We start from the raw sequence: 6,974 nt of genomic DNA on the forward strand, positions 1-6,974 counted from the left end.
GTGTCTTCTTTTTACTCTCTAATACTTTTGCCATGAGCACTCCGTGTCTTGCTTCCTCCTCTATTACATTTTTCGGAGTTAGACTTGGTGCAAAAATGCATGCTACATAAATCAGTCTGTAGATGTGGGCATTGCACTTCATTGGAAGGGTAGCGCTGTTTAAGAAGAAGGCTACACAAGATAAACCTGCAGATTGCACAGGCAAATGTGGTGGCTGTCCCTTCTGGATCCATATGTGGAATCATCCACAGCTCCAGACAAAATTCTCCCTCTACACCTTGGTCAATTAACCACACAAAGACTCTGAAACGCTTCTTTACTTGTAATAATATTACGAAAAGGATAGTTGCTACTCCATAGAGCAGAGATGCCGAGTCGCAGATACGCATAACAAAAAGACTGTCACAAAATAAGCTTTCGGCCAACAAGTCCTTTGTCAAAAATACACACACCGCACCCCACCGCAGGTGCGCACGCACTACTCACATACACATGACCACAGTCTGTGGCAGCTTTTAAGCCATACTATGAGCAGCAGCAGCAGCAGCAGCAGCAGGAGTGCATGATGGGTGGGTGGGGAACGGTGAATGCTGCTGGGGAGTGTGCAAGGATGAGGTGGAGAGAGTGTAGGGCAGCTATGTGCAGTCAGGAGCTTAAACGGAGAGTGGGGGTAGCAGTAAAGGAGAGAAGAATAAAGAATGCCAATGTCGTGTTGAGAGGCATGTTCAGCAACAGGATGGTCCAATTGTTTCTTGGCCCTCCCACAACGGTATTCTGCCATCCATCGAACTACTAAATATACTCATCCATCCCTACACAACCTCTGCTCCCAATCCCTTACCGCATGGCTCATATCCCTGTAGTACACCTAGATGCAAGACCTGTCCCATACATCATACCGCCATCATGTACTACATACAGTCCAGTCACAATCATCATCATCTCATCAAAGACAGGGCTACCTGTGAAACCAGTTATGTGACCTACAAGCTAAGCTGCAACCACTGACAACCAACAAGCTGTCTGTCACAAGAAGCTGTCCATCCACATGGATGCCCACTGCCAGACGGTGGCCAAGAAACAACTGGACCACCTTGTTGCTGAGCATGCCAACCAACACGACATTCTCGATTTAAATGACTGCTTCACAGCCTGTGCCGTATGGATCCTTCATACTAACACCAGCTTTTCTAAATTGCACAAATGAAAACTCTCCCGTAACACTCATGGCCTCAACTTTCATTAGTCATTGTCCTCATCCATCAGCCACTTCCCTGTTCTCATTCCAACACTAAACAACTGTCTATTCATCCACACACTTTTTACTTCTCTCCTTTTCCACTAACCTCCCTCCTTCTCCTCGCCACCTCTGTCTAAGCTCCCAATTGTACGTAGCTGTCCTACCCCCTCTCCACCTCATCCCTGCATGCTCCCCAGCAGCACTTACGACCCCCACACCTACCCTGCTATCACCCCCCCCCCCCCCCCCCCCCCCAGTTGCCTCTCCCATCATACACAGCTGCTAGGCTGTGGTCATGATCGTGTGTGTGTGTGTGTGTGTGTGTGTATTTTTGACATAAGCCTTGTTGGCCGAAAGCTTATTTTGTGACAGTTTTTTTGTTGTGCCTATCTGTGACTCAGCAGCATCTCTGCTATATAGTTAGAACAGCTATCATTTTTGTAATATTGTTACATTCCATCCTATCAATAACACTTAGTTTACGAATCATCAAAGAAGATTGAATACATGTAAGAGACTTGGAGAAACTAGAAGGTTTCAGATCGGTTACAGAATGGTAAGACAGAGATTTCAAAACCAGATTGTAAATTGTAAGAACTTCGGCGGGCAGATGTTAACGGTGACCATAAAGTATTGGTTATGAACTATGGATTAAAGCTGAAGAAACTGCAAAAAGGTACGAAATTAAGGAGATGGGTTGAGAGTTTCAGAGGCAGCATTAGGCACTGATGGACTAGCACAGGGGTAGGCAGTATAGTAGAAGCAAATGATTAGCTTTTAGAGGTGAAATAGTGAAAATAGCAGTGGATAAAATAAGTAAAAAAACAACATCTAGTAGAAATCCTTGGGTAACATACAAAATAATGACTTGAACTGATGAACAGAGAAATTTACTGTAATTCATGAAAGGAGAAAATGTAAAAATGAAGCTGGTGAAAGGGGATACAGACATCTAAAAAATGAGACTGACAGGACATGCAAAATGGCTGAGCAAGTATGGCTAGAGGACAAATGTAAGAATATAGAAGCATATATCATGAGAGGAAAGATACATACTGCCTACAGGAAAATTAGAGAAGCCATTGGAGAAGAAAAAAGCACCTGTGTGAACATCAAGAGCTCAAACGGATAATCAGTTCTAAGTAGAGAAGGGAAAGTGGGAAGCTGTAGTAGTATATAGAGGGTCTGTACAAGGGAGATGAAATTGCTGGCAGTGTCACAGAAATGAAAGAGGATGTAGATAAAGAGCAGATGGAAGACATGATATTACGAGAATAACTTGACAGAGCACTGAAAGACCTAAGTTAAAACAAGGCCTCACAAGCAGACGACATTCCGTCAACTACTGATAGCCTTGGGAGAGTGAGTCAAGACAAAAAAAATTCCATTTAATGTGCAAGATGTGTGACAGAGGCGAAATATCCTTGCACTTCAAAAAGAATGTAATAATTCTATGTCCAGAGAAAGCAGGTGCTGTCGGGTGTTATTACCAAACAATCAGTTTAATAAGTTGTGGTTGCAAAATATTAACTTGAATTCTTTACATAAGAATGGAAAACGGTTGTAAGTTGATCTTGGGGAAGACGAGTTTGGCTTCCAGAGAAATACAGGAACACTAGGCAATACTGACACTACGACTTATTTTATAATATAGGTTGAGGAAAGGCAAACCTAAACTTATATCATTTCTAGTCTTAGAGAAAGTTTTTGACAATATTGACTGGAACATTCTTTTTGAAATTCTGAAGCTAGCAGGGGTAAAATACAGGGAGTGAAAGGCTATTCACAACTTGTACAGAAACCAGACGGCAGTTATGAGTTGAGGGGGCATGAAAGGGATGTGGTGACAGGGAAGAAGAGAGTGAGGGAGGGTTGTAGCATATCCCCGATGTTCTTCAATGTGGACATACAGCAAGCAGTAAAGGAAACAGACAAATTTGGAAAGGGAATTAAAGTTCAGGAAGAATAACTCAAAACTTTCAGGTTTACCAACATCAATTTAATTCCGTCAGATATAGCAAAGGACTTGAAAGAACAGTTGTTTGGAATGGACAGCTTCATGAAATGAGGATATAAGATGAACATAATCAAAACAAAAATAAGGATAATGGAATGTAGTTGAATTAAATCAGATGATGCTGAGGGAATTGGATTAGGAAAAAAGAAACTTAATGTAGTAGATGAGTTTTGCTATTTGGGCAGGAAAATAACTGATAATGCTCGAAGTAAAGAGGATATAAAATGTACCGTATTTACTCGAATCTAAGCCGCACCTAAAAAATGAAACTCGAAATAAAGGGAAAAAAAATTTCCCAAATCTAAGCCGCACCTGAAATTTGAGACTCGAAATTCAAGGAGATAGAAAAGTTTTAGGCCGCACCTCCAAATCGAAACAAAGTTGGTCCATTGTAATATGAGACATAATTTAGGTCGAATGAATGACGATACACCTACAGTAGTTTGGTTCGAGTCGTAAGCTTAGCAGTTAAGCTTTACCAGGTAACCCTTGCTATGCGTCAGGCGCTCCGTCCGTATTTATACGGGTACCCTTCCTTTTTCACGTGCTTCGTCTGGTTTGAATCGATTGCTTATTTTGCTTTGATCTGATAAGTGCCGTTTTCTTTGTTATAGGTGTTAACGTCACTCTAAGCTGAAAATGCATTACTGTACTGTCATGCATTGTTTGTCGCATTCTTATAGTGTGTGTTTACGGCCTGTCGCCGCTCGCGGCATGGCTTGCTTTTGTGCGCGCTACCGCCGCTTACAAAAAACAAAAAGAGGAATCGTCTCATTAGCGAAACAACAGCAAGAGACTGCAATTTGTTGTTACTTACACTGCTGCTTTCTTTGATAATGATCAACAAGAACCAAATAATAGACTGCGTATGATAGAGCATGTTCTGAACGAGAGATAGGCGAAAATTTTTCTCCGTTTGAAAATCTTTGTGGCCGCTTCTTTAGTACATCAAATTCTGCACAGAAATTCGAGTCATCTTAGATTTAAAAATCTAGTCAGTTGCCGTGCTTCATTTCTGACTGTATCACTATTAGGCATAAGAATAATACGAATATAAACATGACACGATACGTATATTCTTCCGCGTTTGCTGTTGTCTCACTCTAGTTTCGTAGTTTATTAGGCAGACAGGATTTAAATGAGATAGCAGCAAACACGAAAGAATACATGGCAAAATGTTTATGTTCGTATTATTCTTATGGGGAAGAGAATACTGTATGTGATTCACATCTCATCAGGTTCCTATTAGCAACCATCTCTTGACAAACAGTCTTGCCAGTCGGAGTTTCATAGTACATTGAAATTCTGCTACATTCGAAGATGAACAATACGGAATTTGTATTTACTTCGTTGGATAATGTATGAAAATGTAGTGGTTGAAACTCGGGGCGGAGAAAAAAAGCTCGTCTTCCACCTTTTTTTTAATTTATTTACTGACGCAGAGGTTTTGGCCCCAGTATTTATCTGTGTGCCTACAAAGCATGCCTGTGTAGCGCTACATATATTTGACGGCAGAAGTTAGTTGTGGCTGCACCTACCAACATTTTTCAGAACTTCCGCTTGCTTTGCACTCGATTCTAAGCCGCAGGCGGTTTTTTGGATTACAAAAACCGGAAAAAAGTGTGGCTTAGATTCGAGTAAATACGGTACACTGGCAATGGCAAGAAAAGTGTTTCTGAAAAAGAGAAATTCGTTTACAATGAATATAAATTTAAGTATCAGGATGACATTTCTGAAATATTTCTATGGAGTGTAGCAATGTATGGAGGTTAAAGAGTTTAGACAAGAAGAGAATAGAAGCTTTTAAATTGTGGTGTTACAGAAGAATGCTGAAGATTAGATGGGTAGCATGTAACTAATGAAGAGGTACTGAATAGAACTGGGGAGACTACAAATTTGTGGCATAACTTGACTAAGAGAAGGGATCGATTGATAGGAGACATTCTGAGACATCAAGGGATCATGAATTTAGTATTGGGGGCAGGGGAGTCATTGAGAGAGATCAAGATATGAATGCAGTGAGAAAATTCAAAAGGATGTAGGTTGCAGTAGATGGGGAGATAAAGAAGCTTGCACAGAATAGAGTAGCACGGAGAGCTGCAACAAGGCTTTGGGCTGAAGACCACAACACTATTACAGAAACCTTCAGCAACTTTGCTGTCGACTGTTGGAGGTCTGTGAGGATCTACACTTTCACAGTGAATTGTTTCTTAATGCTTGTCATTTTGTTGTGCAAATTTACAATCACAAATAACGTTAATTACTGATAAGAGAGGGTTGGTGCTTTGTTCTTTAAGATAATGATCTGAATATTTTCCTAGTAGACTTATCACTCTCTGCTTAAGTGGGGCACTAACCTTCAAGAATACAACTACACTAGAAGCTTCAATGAATGAATGAGACATTACATTAGTCCCAGCAGATGTGGGTTAACCCTTTACTGACCAGTGGGAACAATAGTTCCCACTTATTTGTTTTCGCTGTAAGTTCAGTGGTAATCCATGTTCTCACTTCTAACTTGTGCTACCATCTCTGTTAGTGTGTGCTACAGGCGTCTAAAGCTAGCAAAATGAGGGATGCTCAACTACCGGACCTACGGATAAATGGCTCTAGCGCGTGCCGGCCAAAGATTATATCATTGAGTGTCCGCCATATCTGAATTTGGCGAAAAACGAAGTGTCAAAACACGGATGAAAATGTTTTTCGTTCTGCGCCCTGATAAGTCTTTTATATTGGATGTTCTAGATATCTACACTTCAACATAATGAAGTGTTTCTAATCTAGTGAGAAAAAACAGTGACAGTTCTGCTATGAAATTCCTAAATTCGAGTGTGTTTTGGAAGTTTGACAAGCTGACCTATAAATTGTTTACTATTAATTTTATGAGTGCTTTACTTATTTGCCCATTTTAAAATACTATTTAAGATTCAATGGAGCTCAACAAATTATCTTGGTTGCCAAAGCTTTTAACTACAGGTATAATTCGGAAAATCAAGTGTGGAAAACAGTGAAGACGTGTCTTGAAAAAAAGTTGACATCGTTTGCTTAGGGGTATCTTTACTGACAACAGAAATTACAACTGAACTATTAAAGTATTACTTAGTTATAAACGGAAAAACTGTTATTTTTCTTTATCTGAAGTGATGCATTACCGATCTGCATATATGCTGACACTGTAATTGCAACATTCACTTACGAATTTGGCTCTCTCTTTGATCAGAAATTTAAATGCCATAATTTTATTAACGCCTGTACATGACACAGTGTATTTTAACTGAGTGATAAGGTAGAAGCACCAGTTTTTGACAGTGCTTCAGTCTTCGATACGAGACAAGAAATAGGCCTACATTTAAATGAGACAAACACAAAGGCCAACGTTAAGGCTCCTCTTAAATGCATAACTCGTATCATTTGGAAGTTAAGTGTAGTAATAATATTATATTGGACTGATCCATGATGATGTAGGAAGTGAAGGAACTTGTTGAAAATAACATCGATCACAGCTGTTAATTTTAAGGTTGGGGTGTCTTAAAACTGTAATTTTCCAGTCTGACACCCAAATAATGGCTGGTACCATGGTTTTATTTTAAAATTGAATTCAAAACATGTCAGTGAGCAAAATTAATTAGACTGTGAATTACAACCATGGAATTTTATTTCTGTGAATCTTGGTTCCAGTCTTTGACATGGTGTCAATCACTGGAATGACTGGTTGTC

The sequence above is a fragment of the Schistocerca americana genome, chromosome 3 (genome assembly GCF_021461395.2).
Source record: "Schistocerca americana isolate TAMUIC-IGC-003095 chromosome 3, iqSchAmer2.1, whole genome shotgun sequence".
NCBI lineage: Eukaryota > Metazoa > Arthropoda > Insecta > Orthoptera > Acrididae > Schistocerca > Schistocerca americana.